Source organism: Solanum lycopersicum, chromosome 3 (assembly GCF_036512215.1).
Source record: "Solanum lycopersicum chromosome 3, SLM_r2.1".
Lineage (NCBI taxonomy): Eukaryota > Viridiplantae > Streptophyta > Magnoliopsida > Solanales > Solanaceae > Solanum > Solanum lycopersicum.
This window is the reverse complement of record NC_090802.1, coordinates 55,294,800-55,318,663: the sequence shown is the minus strand read 5'-3', so window position 1 is coordinate 55,318,663 and position 23,864 is coordinate 55,294,800. Positions and strand designations below refer to the sequence as shown.

The 23,864-nt window shown below is 31.8% G+C and overlaps 1 pseudogene; it reads left to right on the top strand.

The window, feature by feature from the left end:
• Positions 1-9,515: 9,515 nt before the first annotated feature.
• On the top strand, positions 9,516-10,482 carry LOC138347770 (uncharacterized; annotated as a pseudogene).
• The last annotated feature ends 13,382 nt before the right edge of the window (positions 10,483-23,864 follow it).

The following is a 23,864-nucleotide window of genomic DNA, read 5'->3' as shown; positions in this document are numbered from 1 at the left end:
AAATTATTTTTTGAATTATTTCTAGTATCTCCGGTAGGTAGAGAATGAAGACATTATGTTCGTTATGGGTGTTTGTTATCTTGGAAGACTTCCATTAACAACATTTATTTATATATATATATATATATATATAACTTTTCAATAACAACATGCAACAACATATGAACAATGTAAAATCACACATAATTTTCTCATGAAGAGAAAAGGGAGGGAGTACAATTTATTACAAAGTAAAGAGTAATATTCATGGAGTTTTTATCCATGCTTAGTTGGGGCGAAGGATATTAAGGAGAGACTTGAGCAAATGTTGGGCAGCATCTGTTGATGCAACAATCCTCATAGAGTGGCCTAACATCACAGTAAGAGCAGCTTTCCCAGCAATACTCAGAGCAAGATTCTGCATTTGCACAGACCGTCATGAATATGAATACTAGCATCATCATTAATATTACAATCAACATATTGTTATTTTTCTTCATCATGTCTCTCTTTTCTATGTCTTTTCTTCTTTAATTTGTGCTTTATACTTTGTTAGTGGAAGGGCTATATATAGTAGTTCCTAGTTGACGAAAAAAAATAAAGTACTCCTCCCTTCAATTTGTTCTTTTCTATTTTCCTTTTTTATCCATTTGAAAAAGACGGTACAACATCACACAATTTGAAGTTTTTTAATATAAAATTATAATATTTTATTATTTTTTTGAAAAAATGACAAAAATCTCATATTTAAGTTCTCTAATTACCATTATTCCTTAATAGTTTAAATTTTTTCAAAATATCTCAATTTCGCGCATTAGATTAATGTATCTCGCGCATCACATTAGTGTATCATGTATAAAATGTAATGTATCTTACTTAACGATTAATGTATCTCGCCATCAAATTAATGTATCAGCGCCAATATTATTGTATTAGTTTGAAGGATTTCTATAATTATAAGCTTATAATGGACAAATGGTTATATAGTTTCTGTCCTTTGCCTTATTTTTTTATTTCTTCAATGCAAATCAAAAAAGATAAAACAAATTAAAACAGGAAAAATATTTCTCTCAAGATTTATAGACATAGTAAATTTTAATCTGATTAATTTTGAGATAAATTTAGAATTTAAACGAAGATTCTTAGGATTAAACATTTAAATATAGGCTCAAAAGTTCAATATAAGTGGTTATATACATGAATGTAATTTCGTCAGGCTCGAAAAACTTTAGCCGCCTCTAAAAGTCTCATTTAGCTGCCACTAAGACCAAAAAGAAAAACACATAAAATATATGTCAACTAGTCTATATTGTATTTCATGATGAAGAAAATAATCTTTTTTTTATGTTTAGTATTTTATATTTGCTAAAGGACAATTATTGAGTAATAAAATTCAACGATAATTGAAGGAAGAGTGTTTGTAAGTTCTTAACAAGAAAGTCAAATTGCTTGCTCAATTTTTGAGAAATAGTCATTCTTCTTCTTTTTATCTAGTTGCCTTTCTAAATATTTATTTTATTCTTACATGTATTACCAATTTCTATCTTCTGTTTTTATACTTCTTTAAAATTATATTAATTCATCTTAGAAAGCAAACTATTTGATTGAGTAAATAAACTATTTTTTTTCTATAATGATTTTAATAGAATTTGTAACGTTAACGTGATAATCTTTTAAACATATATTGATACAAATAATACAAATATATATACGTAGCGACATGGTGTCCGGTCCTTCTTAATGTAGAATGCATCTGTAATATATATTTTTAAAAGCAATTAACACTCTTTTTATATTCCTAAAGCCTTTAGCGACATTTGTTCTAATGACGCTTAACTAATGCCGATAAAGATTTTAACACTCTTTATTAATGTCAATATTTATTTAATTATCACGTTCCACTTTATTAATTAAAAAGATGACATAAATCTTTTTTTCCCAAAAAAATGTAATTATAAAAGACTTTTTTTTTTTAAAAAAAAAGCAACAAGAAAAAAATGCAAACAACAATTTATATTAAATATAAATAACAGAGCCAAAAAAAACAAAGAAATGAAAGATTAAAATAGAAGACCAAATGGCCAAATATGTCGACTAGCCATTTTTTAAACCAAATAGCCGAGCGGCTACTTTTTGTGTAATTAATTTTTTTCAATGGCCACTTTGCATAATTTTTCATTCGGTAGAGTTCAAAAATACCCTTTTTAACATATTAGAATTATTATGAAATATAGTTTTTTCACTAATTTGGTTTTAAAAAAAACTTAATATTTTGAAATGGTCTAAAAATGTGTTTCCTTCTACATATTGACTTAAATAAATTTAATGTATACAAATAGTTCAATAATGGACTCTTTACCTATTGGATAAAAATATCTATTAAAATGGTTTAATTTTATCCTTTTTTTGCCTAAAAATATCTTTATCAAATACTATTTAATATGCTCATATTTCGTGCTATCTTAATATATTATATTAATAAATATAACATTTCTGTTATAAAATCAAGCTCATAAGACTATAATCATAAAAAGAAGAAGACGAGAGAAATAGATAGAAGAAGAGAATTTTTCCTTCTTATTCAAGTATATGTAAGTCTCATTTGTATGTCATACAATAGTGAATGAACAACCCTATAAATCGATACATTCTTATCCAAAAAAGTTCATGAAACCTACTAAATATGGATAGTTGTTCATGTACTTACTTTATGGACTATCCACTCATTCAATGGATTTATAACACTCCTCCTTGGATGTCTATATATATTGTGCCTCGTTAAAAGACTTACTAGAAAAAACCCTGTGGGAAAAAATTCTAGTGAAGGAAAAGGAGTACACATATATTTTGATACGCATTATTTGTTGCCTCATTAAAAACCTTGCCAGGAAAACCCAGTGGGAAAAAACCTCGGTCAAGAAAAAAAGAGTGCAACGCGTATTATACTCCCCCTGATTTAAACATCACTTAATTTCTTGTGATGATGTCTCCAATCTTCGTACATTGTGGTTGGTATATTCTTTTTCAAAGAAAAACCACACATTTCTTGAATATGGTGTGTCATTTATCTCAACCAGACGCACTTTCGACTTATTTCATGGACGACTTTTATTTTTGTGTAGCAACATTTGCTTTATTTATTGCCAAGATATTATTGTGCCTCCACATGAAAATAAATAGCGTGTTTGAGATCGTGCTTTTTGCGGATCAGATAAATATTCTACATCTGCATAAACAATCAATTTTGTCTTGGATTCCTGGGAATAGGATAAACATATAACTATGGTCCTTCAAGGATATTCAATCATGTGCTCAACACCATTTCAATGTCCTTTTATCGGGGAGAAACTGAACCTTTCCAGTAAATTTACTGCAAAACAAATATCTGGTCAAATATTGTTAGTAAGATGCACTAGTGCCGTGATTGCACCAAGATATAGAGTTTCATCACCAAGAAACTCTTCATCTTTCTTTTGAGATCAAACTGAATCATCATTTATGTCAAGTGATCTCATAATCATTAGGGTACTTAATGATGGATTAAAAACTTTTCAGTGTATGTGCACTGTCAGACAAATATTTCATTTGTCAAATTATCAATCTATAGGTCAAGACAAAATTTTGTTTTACCAAGATCTTTTCATAAAAATACAAGGACAATTAGGGTCATTCTTTTGTACCCTTTTTTTCCTTGACTATTTCAATCCATATAAGGATTCTTGAAGCTTTATTGAAAAAGTTTCTTTCAAACTCTTATATGCTTCAGACACCTCGATTGTTTCAAGGATTTTCATATAACCTTCATTTTCTAGCTAGACATTACAATTATTCATTACATGCATTCAAGTTTTTCATATGTTGCCAGATCAAAACAAACCTCATTGCATCCACCAAAGCAGAAAACATCTCCAATAATGTCAGGATTTTTGCAATAAACCTTTAAGCCCCAAGGCACAAACCGTATTTGATATCTTACGGTTATACTATCACATAATAATTTATTTGTACCCCACTGACATTATACCTTGATTTATATACTACCAGTCCAAAATGTCACTTTTCTAAGTGAAACAAAATATACTTGAATTGTGCATTTTACTTGGCCAACCATTTATCTGTCCACACTATATGACAGATTTGAATTAAAGATCCTCGTCACAATTTATATCATTGAGTGCTACCTCATATCAAAGATATGGTCGACGGTTATTTGATATCGATTCCAATAAGACATAACTTATCGAGATCTCTTCATTTTTCAGGTACCTAAACCTTTTTCAAGATTTTATGAAGTGTTATGTAAATGTGCTCTTTTATAGCACTTGCCTCATTATCATGACCATATTGATCATTTTCTCCCTTCTTCTTCAAGGAATTTTATATTTGAAATCGATTGGTCTATTACGCTTTCGGCGTATCATAGACTCTGTCCTTCAAGGACTTCACATTGGAGCATTTGCAGCTGAATTATATCATAGGGTTAGTTCATTCATCTGGCAAATGATTTGCAACATTATGCAACTGAATTATCCCTTGAACTTTAAGTTCACCTATTTATTTAATAAGGATCTAGATAATTCATAATTAACCTCACACATAATTTTCAGCTATCAATCATCTCTCCCCCTAATGTTAGAAAATCTAATATTTATTCCAACCTTATTTGGAAGTTCATCTTTGTGCGTGGTGGAGTAATTAAAATCATAACCGCATATTTCAATATTTTTGATGAAAATTATATAGTTCCTGACCCTGAACCAATTTTAATGAGGAAACCTTGTTGGTTTGATGCATACATGTGTTGCTACATGTTAAATAAAATTATCTCATACCAAATCTTATTTGAGAGTTAATTTTTTCTCATAACCATGATTTAGCTATAATTGGAGGCATACAATTTCTGCTAAATCAACCAGCATTATCAATATAATTTCATAGTTTGGAACTGTGCTCTTAATTTTAACAATTCGAGCAAACAAACTTACAAAAATCAATTTGTAAGTTGACAACAAAATACATGTGACCATCGCATAGATGCATCGATCATATAGTTACAAATGATCCACATGGCAGGTGAACAGACCCATATTCACCCTTTTATATGTTCCAAAAATTTTGGGGGATTACAATTCCAATCTTAGCTGGTACAATGATCATTTTATCAAGAGGACAAGCAACACAAGAGAATTCTTGAAGAATCTTTATTTCTTCATCATATAAATCACCTGAATTCTCAATCACGTTTGCATCACATTTATGCCAACTGATCTTTATTTTAGTACACTTATAATTTACTTTTACATGTGATTTCATCAATATAAACATGTTTGTATGGAACAAACAAGAGGAAAAGTGGGGTAATCTTTTGCATAAATATATATAAGACTATAATCATAAAGAGAAATAGATAGAAGAAGAGGATTTTTCCTTCTTATTCAAGTATATGTAAGTCTCATTTGTATGTCATGCAATAATGAATGAACAACCCTATTTATAGGTTGAGAAATCACTCCAAAAGTCACCATATTAAGTATCATAAAAAATAGATACATTCTTATCCAAAAAGGTTCATCAAAACCTACTGAATATGGATAGTTGTTCATGTACTTACTTTATGGACTATCCACTCCTTCGTTGGATTTATAACAATTTCTACAATGTCAAAAAAAAATTTAAAATTTCTTTTTAGCCTTCAAATTTGATAAACTAATAAATTAAAAGTCAACTTTTTAATTGATTTTTACTTCTATTAGCATCTTAGTTATATATTGTTTCCCATTATCTAACAATTCAAATCTTTTAAATCTGACAAGATTTTTATATAAAATAAAAATGTAAAATGATATCGTATTTAAAATTCCACGACAATATATTTTTTATAGAACATAAACTTTGATTAATTCTCTTGATAGTTCATATATTTCTTAAAGCAAATACATGTACAAGAAAGCCAATCATATTAGAAAATATTTTCGGATCATTTCTAATATGTTAAAGGGATCTTTTATATAATAGGTAGAAGGAAGGACAAATTTAAATCATTTCTAATAGGTTAAGAACATTTTACTCCAATAGACGAAAGAAAATTATTTTTTGAATCATTTCTAATATCTCCGGTAGGTAGAGAATAAAGACATTATGATCGTTGAGGGTGTTTGTAATCTTTTAAGACTTGCATTAACAACATTTATTTATATATATAACTTTTTCAACAACAACATGCAACAACATATGAACAATGTAATTCCACATATAAATTTTCTCATGAAGAGAAAAGGGAGGGAGTACAATTTATTACAAAGTAAAGAATAATATTCATGGAGTTTTTATCCATGCTTAGTTGGGGCGAAGGATATTAAGGAGAGACTGAGCAAATGTTGGGCAGCATCTGTTGACGCAACAATCCTCATAGAGTGGCCTAACGTCACAATAAGAGCAGCTGTTCCAGCAATACTCAGAGCAAGACTCTGCATTTGCACAGTCTGCATTTGCACAGTCTGTCATGAATATGAAGTACTCCTCCCTTCAATTTGTTCTTTTCTATTTTCCTTTTTTATCTGTTTGAAAAAGACGGTACAACATCAGACAATTTGCAGTTTTTTAATTTAAAATTATAAGATTTATATTTTTTTTTTGAAAAAATGACAGAAATCTCATCTTTAAGTTCTCTAATTACCATTATTCCTTATTAGTTTAAAAATTTCCAAAATCCTCATTTTCGCGCAACAAATTGATATATCAGCACATTCGATAAACGTATCTCCCGCATCAGATTAGCGCATCATGTATAAAATGTATATCAGATTAGCGTATCATGTATAAAATGTAATTTATCTTACTTAACGATAAATGTATCTCGTCATCAAATTAATGTATCAGCGCCAATATTATTGTATTAGTTTGAAGGATTTCTATAATTATAAGCTTATAAAGGACAAATGGTTATATAATTTCTGTCCTTTGCCCTATTATTTTTATTTCTTCAGTGCAAATCATAAAAAAAAAATAGGAAAAATGCTTCTCTCATGATTTATAGACATAGTAAATTTCAATCTGTTTGATTTTGTGATAAATTTAGAATTTAAATAAAGATTCTTTGATTAAACATTTAAATATGGGCTCAAAAGTTCAATATAAGTGGTTATATATATGAATATAATTTCGTCAGGGTCGAAAAATTTTAGCCGCCTCTAGAAGTCTCGTTTAGTCGCCATAAAGACCAAAAAGAAGAACACATAAAATATATGTCAACTAGTCTATATTGTATTTCATGATGAAGAAAATAATCTTTTTTTTATGTTTTGTATTTTATATTTGCTAAAGGACAATTATTGAGTAATAAAATTCAACAATGATTGAAGGAAGAGTGTTTGTAAGTTCTTATCAGAAAATCAAATTGCTTCCTCAATTTTTGAGAAATAGTCATTCTTCTTCTTTTTATCTAGTTGTCTTTCTAAATATTTATTTTATTCTTACATGCATTACCGATTTCTATCTTCTTTTTTATTCTTCTTTAAAATTATATAAATTCATCTTAGAAAGCAAACTATTTGATTGAGTATATCAACTATTTTTTTTCTATAATGATTTTAATAGAATTTTTAACGTTAACGTGACAATCTTGTAAATATATATTGATACAAATAATACAAATATATATACATAGCGACATGGTGTCCAGTCCTTCCTAATATAACATATATCTGTAATATATATTTTTAGCAGCAATTAACACTGTTTGTAAATGGATTTTGTATGTCACGCATTACATCAAAATCTTCACCAGTTTTCAAATTTAAATCAACAAAATACCATATGGACTATCTTCAACTATGTTTTGTCTCTATATTAATAATTGCCTAGGCAATGAGATAATTGTGCTGATTGTTTTGTTAGAAATATCACTTATTTTGAAACAAGGAAATATAAGACGCACCATTCCTCTTAGGTTTTATTTGCCCAAACTTTCTTATCATTAATAGGTTTTTCTTTTAGGAAAATATTTTTATAGTATTTTACTAGTCCTATTTTTTGTAGGAAAATGTTTAGAGCTCTATAAATATAGACTTGATCCTTCTAACTTAATTAGCATTCATAATGTAGTCCTAAGATTTTGAGAGTTTTAATTATGTGACAGAATTTGTGAACCTCTTTTTATTCCGAGTGAATTGGTTGAGATTATTTAATTCTCTCCATATTTTGAGCTCTTGTATTCATAACCTCATGTTTGTGGTTGTTCATTGATAACTAATGCATTCTGTTAAAGAAATTTTAGGATCAGAAAACTCTTTAGGAAAAAAATATATACATATCTAATAATATATAATTGTTGTCATCTTATTAAAAACCTTATCAGAATCGTCTAATAAAATATAACTTTCACTATATCATTTTCGGTCTACAGCAACACCATGTAAGTGTAGCCTAAACTAGCAAAAAGTGTGGCCTTTGATAAAAGGCTACACTATTGGACATTCAGCAACACTTTTTAGGGGCTGTCCAAAAGAAGCGTAACATTTGACATTAGACAACACTTTTTAAATGTTGCCATCTTTGGCTACACTTATAAAGTGTAGCCAAATAGGTATAAGGGCACACTTTGAAGACGTGCATTAGCAACACCTTTTTTTTTGTTAGACTACACTTAAAAGCGTTAGCCTTTTCAGATTTATTGGTCACACTTAAAAACTGTTGCCTTTTATTGGTCATTTATTGCAACATTTATAAAGTGTAACTTTATATCTCATCTATTGCAACACTTATAAGGTGATACTTTATATCTCAACTATAGCAACACTTATAAAGTGTTACTTTATATCTCATCTATAGAAACACTTATAAAGTGTTGATTTTATATCTCATCTAGAGCAACACTTACAAAGTATAACTCTATATCTACCTAGAGCAACACTTACAAAGTGTAACTTTTTATCTACCTAGAGCAACACTTACAAAGTGTAACTTCAATATTCATAAGCCTACATGTAGCACAAATATATATAACATATTTACATACATACAAGTAACCTAAAACACAAAATGAACTAATCATTAAATTGAAGCTATATATTTCAAATAAACTTCGAGAAATATTTCATGTACAACCAAAACTTAGAAAGTGATTGCTTAAAGATCTCTAATATCAACAAGTTCCAAAAAACTAAGTGTCATTCAAACGTATATGACAATAGTACAAAAATTTCTTCATCTTTTGCCACAATAAATTGAGTTTACTTCTGGCCAAATTCAAATTCAATTACCTGCATTTTCCTGTGCATTTAAAATAAAATTATATGTTTGTGAATTAATTGTGGAAGTGCATAATCAGAGAGAATTCACTGTAAGACAACCAATCCAAATCTAAATACAATTTCAATGTAAAAATTACAAATTATAAGGACTACAACATTTGTGCAGTCTTTTGTTTTTGACTCTCAAAAATTAAACTTCAAAAGTTTAATTTGTGCAGTCTTCTTTTGTAAACTTAAATGTAAAAATTACACACAAGTAGTTCAAACAAACCAGAGATGACCACTGGAAACAAGGTTCATAACATAGTTTAGAATGACCACAAAAATCAATACATAACAACATGAACATGATATTTTCAAAGAACTGCAGCATAGGGCAAGGTTCATCATCAGACTGCATCTCTAGTGCATACATGGAAGAGCCAAAATATTCTAAAGGTTCAGTAAATGTAGGTACTCCATTTCCTAAGCCCTTAGATAATATTGTTGTTTAGGAAGTTTCTTATGGCTGGAAAGGACACTACTAATTTGCAGGAAAAGAAATCTACAGGGAGGGATGAAATGACTCTTGTTTTGCAGGAGGTTAGGATATCCTTTTTCACTATAATGAAGCCCATGTTACTGTTATTTCAAGTTCAAAAAATACAGATAGTGAACAAAAAAGACACAAACAAAAAACACAGACAGGAGAAATGTTTAGTAAGAAGAGAAGGAATGCTATAAAAAGACACAAACAAAATCTTGAACAAGGTAAAGATTTAAGAGACAGTGAACAAAAAATAGAGGACCAGGCTGCAAGAAAATCCCTTGCAGATTTTCCTCTCCAATTTTCTCTGCCTTGTCTGTAGTTTAACATAGCCACAACCTCCTCACGAAGAAAGAAATCAACTTTCTTTATGATCTTGTATCGCGAAAATACCCCTGCAATATTCTTGCTTTCAGGCTTGAAACACAATACTCTTCTCAAATTTCAACAATCAATAGGGGTTATTCACTGTCTTTCTTGAGGGCAGCCCCGCGAAAATCAAACTTTATAACTCCACGAGTAATGTTGATAGTACTCGAATTCACAAAGTCAAGTATCAAACAATTGCTAGAGATGCATACAAGATTTGACCAAACCAGAAAGACTGCTACATCAAGAAAGTGCAAATTTATGTCACTTGTTACAAATGTTCCCAAGGAAGTGTATGAAGTAAAGTGGGATTTGGTGATTTTTGATGGACCAAAAGTGGTTTTCTGGGATTTTAACATACTAGTAAAACCAAATGCAACAACATTTTGTCCTGCATAATTGAACATATATTAGTCTGCTATTGTAGAAAAATTCTTTTGTTTGCTCTTAGATCTAGGCACACAACTTATGTTTATTTCATTACTATAATCTTCCCTTTATTATCTTGAGAACACATCTTAATTATCTCTTTGTAAATTAGCTCCCTTATATACATGTTTTAACATCAAGGATGCCTCCATTCATTGATATTTTCAATCATTAGGTTGAATCTATCCATTTGAATGTTAAATAGTATACATTTCCAAAATGGAGAAGATGAAGGATATGGTACACAAGAAATTAGGGATGTCAAATTGGTGGACTAAACTTAGACAAGTAAAAATAAGTTTTGAATTTCATTACCAAGAACACCAACTAAACTAGAAGAAAAACAATATTGACACTATTAACAAAAAATTTAAAATACAAAATACCTTTTGAAGAACCAAATGTTGAGCTAACCCCGAAGAATATGGAAGATTTGTGCCTCTTACAACTTGTGCTGTACTTGCATTAATAGGTGAAGCAAGGTTAGATCCAACACACCCTGGTATATCTTAAAAATTCAATCCGGGGTTGTTTTGCAGCAATTGAGTGAATAAATGTTGCATTTCTTCTCTCAATTCTTCCTTTAGAGAAGTGATTTCATTGGCATGATTTTGTTTTAGATTGTTAATTTCCTCATCTTTCTTCAAAGAACTTGTTGTCACTGATCTACCATAGCACCTAACTGGACCAGGCTGCTCCTTTGCAAATACTGCCCTAAATGCATCATCAGTTGTTTCCCCAGAATTTTGGCGATTTTGAAGTTCAGCCTATTGAATAAAATTGGAATCCATAGTGAATTGTAAGTACAATTTCATTTCCAATCCTATGATAGCGATCAAGAATTAAAACATTATGAAAACTTTTCGTAAAAAATAATTAAACAATGTCAACAAATAATTGATATCTCCTCGAACTTGCACAAGAAGAAGAAGAAGAAGAAGGCATACGTGATTAAAATTTAATATAGTCAAACTCCCCACAATATAAATGTTAAGTCTGAATAAAGTTCACTAATAATCCTCTTTGAAAAACCTACTATTGCAACTTGGGTATCAGCCTGGATTTCCTTTCCCGTCTTGGTACGAGTTGCAATAAATAATTCAGGCTTTGATGGTTCTTCGTTGTTGTCTTTGGCTGCACGCTACAGATTATATCAAAAGAAATTTTAAAAAATCAATAAGTTCTTATAAAGTATAAAAAAATGAAAATCAAATTTTGTATGAAATGTCAGCTAAGTATTACCAATACCACGCGTACTCTAGAAAAATTAATAGGTCCCATTCGATGTCTCCACGTTTGTTTTTTCCTGTTTTGAGAATTCATCTCGCATATAGCCTATTGTTAAAAACAAAGAGATAATTGAATTGATATGTATAAAAAGAATAGATATGATGCAGAATTAGTCGATGAGAGGAAATGCACCATGTTAACCTTACTTGAATAGTTGGGTGTTTCCAATACTCGATCAATTGGCGGAATTGATTATGTGGAATGCCATCAGGACATTTTGCAAGCATATCCTCAAGGGTATTGTTTTTATAAAAAAAAATCTTTTTAATTTTTGGCTTGTGTCGCCTCCAAGCATCACGAAGACCAGTCATCACCCACTTCTTTCCTTCTACTGGAAGTAGAAATCTGGACTATGCAAAATAAAATATATTTAGTTTCAGTAAGTAAAAAAAAATATGAATTCTTAAGAGTGGTTGTTTTTACATTGATGTATTTCCACGTGCGCTTTTTAGTATCCTTTGGCACCACATGCCAACTAGTGTACATCAAGCTGATGAATATAAAGATTCCTTGCAATTGTTCCTATAAAGTTGCTTAATTGTGACACTATCTTATTAGTTGGTCCCACCGCTTGTCCTTTATCAAATGCCACCTCCTTTGTTTCTTTAAAATTTCTTGCATGAATATCCTTACATGTTGTATGTCCTCAAACTTTTTTTGGCTTCGACATTTCTAGATTGATGTAACAGACATGAAATAAGATATTTCTTTTATAATGAGTTCTAAATCTTACAAGGTTTAATACATACTTTTTATCTTACAATCAATGTCAATTTCCTCTTCGACATCATATTTATCTTTACTGAATTCTTCTTGTTCCACACGATTATCCAATCCTTTGTTATGTTCATTAATAATAGGAGTATGCATAAATTCGACATCACTTGTTGTGTTGTTGTCACGTTTTGTTTCATCATCTTTGTGTATCCCTTGATCTTTTAGAAACTGATCAAAAGTACTAGTTGGTATGACCAGCTTCCTCTTTACCTGTTTGCAACTCGGTAGATTAAGAATATCATGTCGTGCCTCTCCATTACCTAGTATTGTTCCACTCACATGTGCTGAAGCAGTAACATCTTTCTTGAATGACGTATAGAACCTAGAGTTATTCATAGGAAGTTTAGTTCCATTATCTTGAATGGACTCTTCAAATTGAAATAACCTCTGTTTAGTTTGTCCTTTCCCTGCAATCATACATGAGGTTCTAAGCTCTTCCCTTGAAGACGATTGAATGACTGATTTGTGCCCAAGCAATTTACTCTTTCCTTGATGTGGAATGAAATCCTCATAATTCTTTCTTTTATGTGGTATTGATGCCTGCTCTTTCTTAGCTTTATCATTGCGTTCATTTGCAAGTTGTTCTCTCTTAATCTTGAATTTGTTGGCCAATTCAGCACTTGATCGATATTGTATATCAACATCCAGATTCTTCAATGGACTTTGAGATTTGTTTGGATTCAAACCCTTTTTCTTTAGCATTTTTGATCGATTCATTCTTTTCGCTTTGTTTAAATCTCTTCAATTTGTTTCCCAATAGTTAGTAAACCTACAAAATAATAAGATTGTTTAAGTGAAAGAAGTAGCAGCAATGTAATTTTGATATAAGGTTGACAGATGGATAGCTTATTATAGTAGATTGCAACATTTGAGTTTCTAAAATTTTCAACTTCCAAAATTTCCTGAATTTCGTGAATTTATACATTAAAGTACTGTATAATATTGCAGAACTTATACAAAACAGTAATGTAATTACAGAACTCATTTTAAATCACATAATAAGTCAAACACACATACACTAAATAATCAACACAACAATCTTTGTCTGAGGCTTCTGATGGCCCCTCTCTGTAACATACAGACATAACAGTACATTAGGGTTAAATGTTGAATGAAGACTCGTAACAGCTCAACAGTTGCATTCCTATTTTTTCAATAGTTTAAATTGAAAAATAGTTTGAGCATGAAATGACCATCCATGTTAATTACAGGCATTAATGTAATAAAATCATGAAATTGATTCAGTACTCACTGGCACAACGATTATCATAAGTAACCTTAGCCGTGATAATCTTACTAACATGTGCACATTGTTCCACTATGTCATTACCCTTAATTTAAGAGGAACAGTGTGCATAATACAATTGAGGAGCTACTTGGGTTAAAAATTACTTAACCGAATCATACTACACAAGTTGCTTGGGTTAAAAAATTAATCAAAAAAATTGTCATCAAGATACAGAGGGCAGTTTTGGTTTACTGTGACAACAACACAAACAGATCAACTTTTTTGAAGATGACTGGAACAAACTAAAATGAGACTCGGTTAACTTTAATAAAACAGATCTAATCGATCATAACAACTAAGAATCTGATATTCAACAATCTGTACATGTTCCTCATATAAATAATAATCAGATAAGAAACCAACATAAATCGTATCAAGTAAGACATTGTGAAACAAACAGACTCATTGTTGTGCACACTGTTCCATCATCTCATCACCATGTATTTAAGATAATTATAATCCTTTTGGTTTATACTATGCAGAGGATAAAAACAGAGAAAGTTGTCTAAGATGGTTTGCGCTATGTCATATGTGAACCTCCATACGTACAATAATCTAGGTGCAACACTATAATGAGTAAAAGTGCTAAAAGAAGAGGTAGACCTAAAATCATACACACAGAGTCAGTATCTCTCATATAAAGGATTCATATATGCAATACCAACTAACTGAAATAAAGCTTAATTGTTGATACACTTTAATTAAGTTTGGTATTTGTCATAAGACTCATTAGTCTGCATATAGACTTAGATAACAATGTGCATGTGGGATTTAGTGACTTTTTTGTAAGGCATAACTTAATATTGGAATGAAATGGGCTCTAATAAAGCAGAATGAATATTGAAGATTCATATAATTAATCCCAACTAGTTAGGGATTGAGGAGTAGTTGATTAAACATCTATTACACTACCAGTTAGATTGAGTAGAGCAACTTCTGCGATGACCAATGAAATATGCATAAAGAAGTCACTTGTGTCCTGTGAAAACTCTCACTCCCTCTATCCCTATTCAATAGTGACATGCTTTTCATTACTTCCCCTGATTTCCCCACTTGATGAAAATACAGAACAGATTAGTATTAGTAACTCCCAAATGGACCTTAAGAAATCTCTATTTATCAAATGCAAAATCAGCTACTCAAAGTGCAAACATCCTTGTGCCCTGTGTAGCTGAATAGCACAGTATAACAGGACGGATTCAAATTGGAAGAACTACATGAACAAATAGAAAAAATTGATAACACATAAAACAAGATATTTCAAACACCTGCAGACGCGACTGCATGATATTATTATTGATCCCTAGTTGAACAAGTTTGTTAGCTATTCGCGTCACATGCCCAATGTTTCCAATCCTGGGTGGGGTTCTTCCCTCAACAGAGGTCGTTGGCTGCATCCACATTTAAAAACTGGAGAGCTTCTTATTACTTAAATTAAAAAAAGGTAAAGAGTTGTACCTCTCTCGGAGCGACAAACTCGGGACAGCAACCAAACCAGAAGCAACTTCAAACTACAGAGTTGAATGCCTCTAATGCCAACTGCCTGATAATAAAATGAAACCAGAAAGAATATAAATAACAAACAACCAAATAAAGCAAAAATCAGCTAGAAGTATAGGTTCTTCAATAAAATAATAATCAGATAAGAAGGCAACATAAATTACTTAACAAAACAACAATTGGGCTCATGAAAAAAAACAACAAAATACTTAAACACTGTAGCGATCTAATATTAGATTCCACATATTAGATATATTAATGTGTTTTACCAAAAAAAACTATTATATTAAAAAAACAGTGAGTGAGCACTATATGATCATCACAACAATAATGAAAATCATGGTGTGTCTTCTCTAGACTCCACTTCATCATCAGACTCATCTTCATACTCATTTTCAAACTCGTCTTCAAACGCATCTGAAAACTCATCTTCATACTCATTTTCAGACTCATCTTCGAACTCATCTTCAAAATCCTCTTCATACTCGACTTCAAGTTGTCGATTGACAAATTCCTCCACAGGCACATCAATGATTGGTTCTTGTAAATCAATCCTTGTTAAGATGACTTCACCATTATCTTTTGGTATAGATGGACCCTTTGAATGTTCAGATGGCTTATTTTCATAACTTTGTGGGAGATTAGATTCAACTTCATCACCCATGTTAAACAAGTCTCTTGGAACAGTCTCCATAACATAATGTTTATCTTGATCATATGGATCTTGCACATAGAAACATTGGTGTACTTGAGATGCAAGCACAAAAGGCTCTTCCTGAGAGCATCTCTTGTTAAAATAGACATAAGTAAGGCCATAAACATTTTTTTCAACCTCATACCAATCACACTTAAATAAAACAACCTTAAAATGGTTGTAATAGTTTAATTCAACAATATCAACTATTCTACCATAATAAGTCAAATCTGCAGCAATCGAATTTTTATCCTTTGAGCTTGCAAAGCTTGTAGTTGAGGCAATCAGTGTAACACCACAATTTTTTTTACGCCTTGCTTCACGCTGCCTAACATGGAATCTATATCCATTTATGAGTACCCAAAATATCTTTTTTTCAACAGAATTTGGTCCTCTAGACAATTTTTTTTATCAAATCAGGCACATCCTCTTGCAAAGCACGAGTTTCAAACTATTGAGAGACCCCGTGACTGATTATTAACCTCTTGTTCATGCTCTCTAAAAAATATTTACTATATTTGTTAAAATAATAAATTAAATAAGATAAAAATTATATATACAAAAAGAATACTATATTCAAATTAAGGTACCTAATATATTCTTGAACATCGTCACAATTTCCCAATAAGTATGCATGTGCCTGACTTAGTGACTTGTCATCTAAAATGATTGGATCAATTTTCTTTGCTCCTAAAGGAACTCCTTTGTTAGAAAACAAACTCACATGTTCTGCGTCACTTGGGTCACATTCATCATTGTTTCACGCTCTTCTATTAAATCTAGTATGCACACCCCGATGCAGATTTTTAAGGATAAATTCATGCAATCTATTCCCACGCGTGTCTCTGCTATGCAACCTTCTTGAAAACGCCTATTGCGAATGTATGATTTGAATGTACCAATTTCTCTTTCACTGGAATACATCCATCGATTTTGCACTGGGCCGCCTAATCTCACTTCATTCGCCAACTGAATAGTCAAATGAATCATGATATCAAAAAATGAAGGAGGAAAAATTCGCTCCAACTAATTTACTGTTTCTATGATCTTTACTTCTAAGCAATCCAGTCCTCCAATGTGATTACTTTTTGGCACAAATGATGGAAGAAGGAACTTAGACGGATCAAAGGATTATCCACATGATCAGGAAGATTGCTTTTAATTGGTATTGGAAGCAAGTAATGTAACATGGAATGAGCATCATGCGTTTTATAATTAGACACCTTTCTTTTATCCAAGTGCACACACCTAGATATATTGGAGGCACTACCATCAAGTAGCTTGGTTGTCTTTAAAACACAACAAAAGATAGATTTCTCTCCATTTGTCATTGAGAAGCACGCCTTTGTAAACTTTGTTCTCTTACTATCTTCTGTATCTTGTGGATGAAGGTTCTTCCTGATTCCCATATCTTTCAAATCATACCGTGCTTTTGCATGATCCTTTGTTTTTCCTGAAATATTCAAAAGAATTCAAAGTATGCTATCAACTATGTTCTTCTCTAAGTGCATTACATCAAGGTTGTGACATAACAAGTTGTGCTGCCAGTAAGGTAATTCAAAAAAAATTGACCTTTTTTTTCCATGGGCCATCATTTGATCTCTTTCTCTTCTTGCCAAACATATTTTCAAAATCATGTAAGTTATTAAGAACATCACTTCCCTTTAAAGGAGCTGGAGGAGGCCTGAATTCAGTTTTTCCATTGAATGATCTTTTGTTTGATCTCCATGGATGATCCATCAGTAGAAAAATATGGTCATCCATATAGCACATTTTTCGACTATGTTTACGATAGCGAGAATTAGTGCCATAGTTACAACAAGGGCAAGCAAACTTTCCTTTTGTACTCCAACCAGATAACATAGCATATGCTGGAAAATCACTGATTGTCCACATAAGAGTTGCCTGCATTTGAAAAGTTTCATTTCTGGAAGCATCATATGTTTCAACCCCGGAATCCCATAGTAATTTTAACTCGTCTATCAATGGTTGTAAGTAAATATCAATGTCATTTCCAGGTGATCGCGGTCCAGGTATAAGTAAAGAAAGTATAGAATATTCAGATTTCATGCACATCCAAGGCGGCAGATTATAAACCATCAACATAACTGGCCATGTGCTATCTGATATACTCATGGTTCGAAATGGATTGAATCCATCACTTGACAAGCCAAGTCTCACATTGAGACAATCTTGTGCGAAATCTGGATGCACCCTATCAAAGTTTTTCCATGCTAGACCATCAGCGGGATGCCTTAACTTTCCATCTTTAGAACGTTCCTCTTCATGCCACCTCAAAGAATCTGCCGTCTTTGAGCACATAAATAGCCTTTTGAGTCTAGGAATTAATGGAAAGTGTCTTAAAGTCTTTGTTGAAACTCGATGTTGTTTTTTTGAAGGCTCAAGCTCAATATCAACTTTAGGAGATTGAATATATCGTGAAACTCCACAAGTATGACAAAATTCGTCATCCTTATGATTATTCCTGAACAACATGCAATCATTTGGACATGCATCAATTTTCTCATAATCCAGACCAAGATTCTTAACCATAGACTTGGTTTTATTGTAAGACTAAGGAATGTTCAACTTGGGCATCGCCTCTTTTAATAACTCTAGAAGAGAAGTGAATGATTCATCGCTCCATCCATGTAAACACTTCAACAAATATAAGCGAAGTGTGAATGATAATTTAGAGAAACCTATACAACCAGAATATAATTCTTGGTTTGCCTCTTCAAGTAAGCTATCGAATTTCTTGGCATCTTCATTTGGACCATTATAAACTCCTCCAGCCTGTGCAACATCTCTAAATTGATCATTCAACAACCCATCAATATCATCACGCGAGTAATCCATATCATCATCAACATTCAACTTGATATATCATTCCCCGTGATTGATCCATCTAGTATAGCCTTTAACGAATCCATGGCATATTAGATGATCATACACTACATTCCTTCCGTTCCAAAGAATATTACAACATTTCGCACATGGACGCTGAATTTTCTCTCCATGAAGATCTCCATAAGAGTAAGCAAAATCTAGAAATGATTAAATGCCATAAATATACTCTTTGCTATACCTTGCTATTCAATCCTTGGATGGGATATGTGAACTCCTAGAAGAAGATATCAATATTTAATCTTTCAGCAATAATCATTAACTAGTTAACAAATAAGTTTTAAAAGTCACGAGTAATCTATCAGAATCATGTGTTATGAGATGATAAAAGTTTTTTACCTAGTCATGAGTCTTTCGCTATGTCAAATCAAACCTTGAATCCTCCACAAATGTTTTTCAATGTTGATGATACTAAAATAAGTACAATTAATAGGATGTACATAATTAAGAAAGAAAATAAATAAATAGAATTCAAATGATTAAAAGTTAAAGTTTTGTAATTGAATTTGGAGCTTTAGTGCTTTTACAGTTAAAGCTTTAAAATCTCATTCTTGTGCACACCAAATCAGAGAAGTATCAAATATCTAATACCATGTTTAAACATTCAAGCAAACATTCTTATGATCCTATAATAGATATTCGATCAACGACTTATGAATGTCGCTTTGTATTAGTAATACAATAATTTTTATATTTGTTGTCTTATTAATAAAATAGTTTCCAAATTTCACTGTATTAGTGACACAACAAGTTTTTATATTTCTAAACTGTTGTATCAGTGATACATGAAGAAAGATCTTTTTTATCCTTACTTTTTGTGGTGAATGTTTTGTGAGTGTAATATTTTTTATAAATCATTCAAAGCATTTTTGAAATTCAACAAGTATTTCATCATGTTTTTCTGTTGTGCGAAATTCGAGATAATACGAGAAAATATAAACGCGAAAAACAAGACAACAAATTTACGTGGTTCACCAATAAATTGGCTACGTCCACGGGAAGAGAGGGAGCAGTTTTACTATGGAGAGCCCAAAACAGAATACAGAATAGGATTTGTCATAGCGTCTATATATAGTGCTAAGCTACGCCCTAACAGGCTTGGGCCCAACATACAGAATTGACAGATAATTAAGGGCCCAATGCAACAACATTGTATACCGTTGGGCCGGGGGCGTCTCCGCCCCTCCAGACCCCCAGGCCAGGGGGCGCGTCGCCCCCCTGGACCCCCCGACTCGCTGACCGGGCAGCGAGACCCCGTCCTTTCTGTTGTAACGGGTCCGATTCAAGGCATTCAACATTTTCTTCAACATTGATTTTTCATTACACCTGGTAGTACCCTTAGTGTTTAGAAAGAACATGGTTAAAACCACCGGTAAAGCCAACATTCTTGTGAAGCAATGATTCCTTATAAGTCCTACTTTATCAAGGATTAAGTCCACTAAATACCACATCAATTGAAACTAAGTATTTCCACATCCATAGAACAAGAAGTCAACAAAGGTGACTAGAAAAAATCAACAGAGAGACATGATTTTCAAATATTGCATGCTTATTTATTTGAAAACAACTTTTTACACAAACTTGACCAAATTTCTTAAGCTACAAATGTAGTTACTGGTGAACTTTACAAGTTTAGATAAAAATAAAAACTGGATATTTTCTTGAATCATGTAAAACAACCAAAGCATTTAGACCTGCACTTTTTTTAGTCATCTAAAACTATATAGACCAAGGCATTCCAATCAGCTTGTATTGTCTATTAGTTGGTTTATATAAATTGATAAAATTATTAGTCAGCAGGTGCAGGGTAGTCCACGTTGATCGTCAAACGTTTTTTTTTATTCTTTGTTTGCAAAAAAAAATGCAGAGAGGGGTAGGGACCATATGATCATGTGTTACATGAGAGACTGTTTAGTAGTGATAAGCTAAGCAAATGCCAAGTGGTCACTATATATAGTAATATCTAAGTTATACTGCTAGTTCTCATGTTTTACGTTACAACTTTTTGTAATTTCATATCTATGGATAAGAAATGAATGGGTCATAACTCATTATTGTTAGTCAAAAGAGATTCCACCTGACAAGGGGGAACAGTCTTCCATGGATTTGCCTTCTCCGATCACGAGGCAACCTGTATCAACTCTAAACTAAACACCCAATACTATTAACCCCTTGATCTCACCACCCCCACCTTTCGTCTGCACTCTCCCTGCCACCCCAATCATACTGGAAATTACATCATTTTTTCTCTCTTTTAAATTATTTCTCATTTTTCAAGTTTACAACAAAATTGATTATTTCTCCTGTCTTATTTTATATGAGTTATTTTTTTCAGTCAATGTAAAAAAGAAACAATACATTGTAAAGAAATGAAGAGGTTCTCTATGATTAGGAATGTAAAGAAGAGATCAACATTGTTTCCTAATGTTTATTCTTATATGTTAAAACTGTTTTTTTATTAAGTTTCATCACTAAGATGAATAGACTATAGTCTAAAAGATATGGTCACAAGTTTAAAACATGGAAGCATACAAATTACAACATGTTTATTCTTCAAAATTACAAAAGAATAAATATATTTTAAGATCTTTAGTAGTTTATTCGTGTTCATTACTAACTGGAATATCTACAGTTTGACACAGACTAAAGGGAAAGGCATCCGATCAACTGAAGTCAGAGAAAAAGTGTTGTTGGATACCACCATAGGTCCCCCTCCTAAGGCTCAAAAAATAGCCCACTTTGTGGAGCATGACAGAACCATTGAAGTCGATAGGAAGGAGAAACATAAAGTCAGTGAGAAAAAGGTTGATAATGAAGTTGTTAACTTCATTAAGAGGACAGACGTAGAAACAGACTTTAGCATCATCCATAAACAGTCTTATAGCACTTGACTATAGACTATCTTTACAGTTCTATTTACTTCTATTCTATATGCAAGAACTTTACATGTAATGAAATTAGAAAGTTACAAGCTATTTATCATTCGTTGCATCTAGCTTATCAAATAGGACAGACTTTAGCATCATACAAAACTTTCTCTCCATTTTATTTGCACTGACTTCTCCTAATTTTTCTAAAACATAGATGAAGCAAGCCTCACTTTCAACAATATCCAAAACTCAAGTTTGTCCATACTACAAAAACAAATCTTCTACTTCTATCTGTTATTGCTAGTAACAGTTAGCAGAAAAGAAAGAAAGCATAATCCTCAAGTTGAAAGTAGAATGTTACAAAAATTTGAGCTCCCAGAATGGCATTCTACTAATTTGGCCTTGGAAACATGTCTGAAAAACTAGGCAACCCCTCGGAGTTTCTTGTTTCACCTGGACAGCCTTGAAGGAAGCATGTCTAACACAAGACAACCTCAAAAAAAAAGGTGTAATCCTCATCAACAGATGCGTCTTGTGCAAGCAAACCAATGAGAGTGTTAATCACCTTTTTTTGCACTGCCCTGCAACAATTAGCTTATGGTATTATTTATACTCTATGTTTGGTCTACAATGGGTAATTCCCTACAACATGAAGGATGCTTATGCCAGCTGGATATTGTGGAAAGTTGACAAATCCATCAAAAAGATCTGGAGAATGATCCCAGTAGCCATTTTTTGGAGCATATGGAAAGAGAGAAACAACAAATGCTTTAATGGAATATCAACCTCTTTATGCACTCTTAAAGCCCAATGTCTAGTTAGTTTATTTAGCTGGCACTTTTATGCCAATGTAAACAGTGTGGATAACCTTTCGGATTTTGTTAGTTCCCTATATCTAGTACAGTAGAGTAGCAGGGTTCCCTATTGACTGTTTCACATGTTTTTGCCAAGCTAGCTCCATATTTTCTGTTTGCAGCAGCTTCTTTGCACAAGGTGCTTTTGTAACTTCGCATCTTCTTGATGCTTTCTAATATCATTTAATTACTTTATCAAAAAAAAGTTGAAAGTAGAAAAAGAACCAAAACAATTAAAGACGTAGAAACAATTGCTTTACTAAGGAATTAAGTTATATACATTAACAATTAAAGCATGTTACGCTATCATTGTAGTTTTACCAGTTATAGAAGGTAATAAAATGTGCGCCAGTCAAACTTATCATACACAGTTACTTGTTATTGTAAAAAAAAATAAGAAATTATGTACTGTCCAGCCACAAAAGTTAAGTCTATTACTATTTTTTTCTCTGATAGATCCCTTTATAGGTTGAAATTTTCTATTTGTCATAACTGTAATGCCAGCTCTTGTAAAACACTCTCACACAAGTTACTACTCTCTCTCTCTACCCCTTCTAGACTTGAAAAATATATCCTATATCGTCTATCTCTAAGGCATATGATTCATTTTCTATATAGTGCAACTCAAAATACAAAGAAAGTTTAGCAAATTCGTACTACGAGGTGATCCCAAAACAACTAAGAAATATTCAACTAAAGTTTCTGATGTACACTTGAAAATGCACTAGAGAAACAACAAAATGACTTCTAACACTTCAAGGCATGTAGTCGTAAAAAGAAAAATTTTACAAGCAAATAGCTACAAGACATAATCAATGTGATTAACAATGGAACAAACCAAGCTTAAGGTGAGCACAACTATGAACTCAGGAAGACTAAAAAAACAGTGACATTAAAACAGACATTAAAAACTTTTCAAATTCATGTAGAGTAGCTACTTACACTTGACAAAATCTATAGTAGGGACAAAATATCGTAGGTATCACCAGCTTCAACAATTTAGTTCTCGAAGAAAGACGACTTAGCTACAACTCAGTTCTTCATATAAAGGCGACTTAGCTTCAGCTTCTACATTCAACATTCAAGAGCAACAACTAGTGAGTCAAAGATAATCTGCCATTATACGTAAT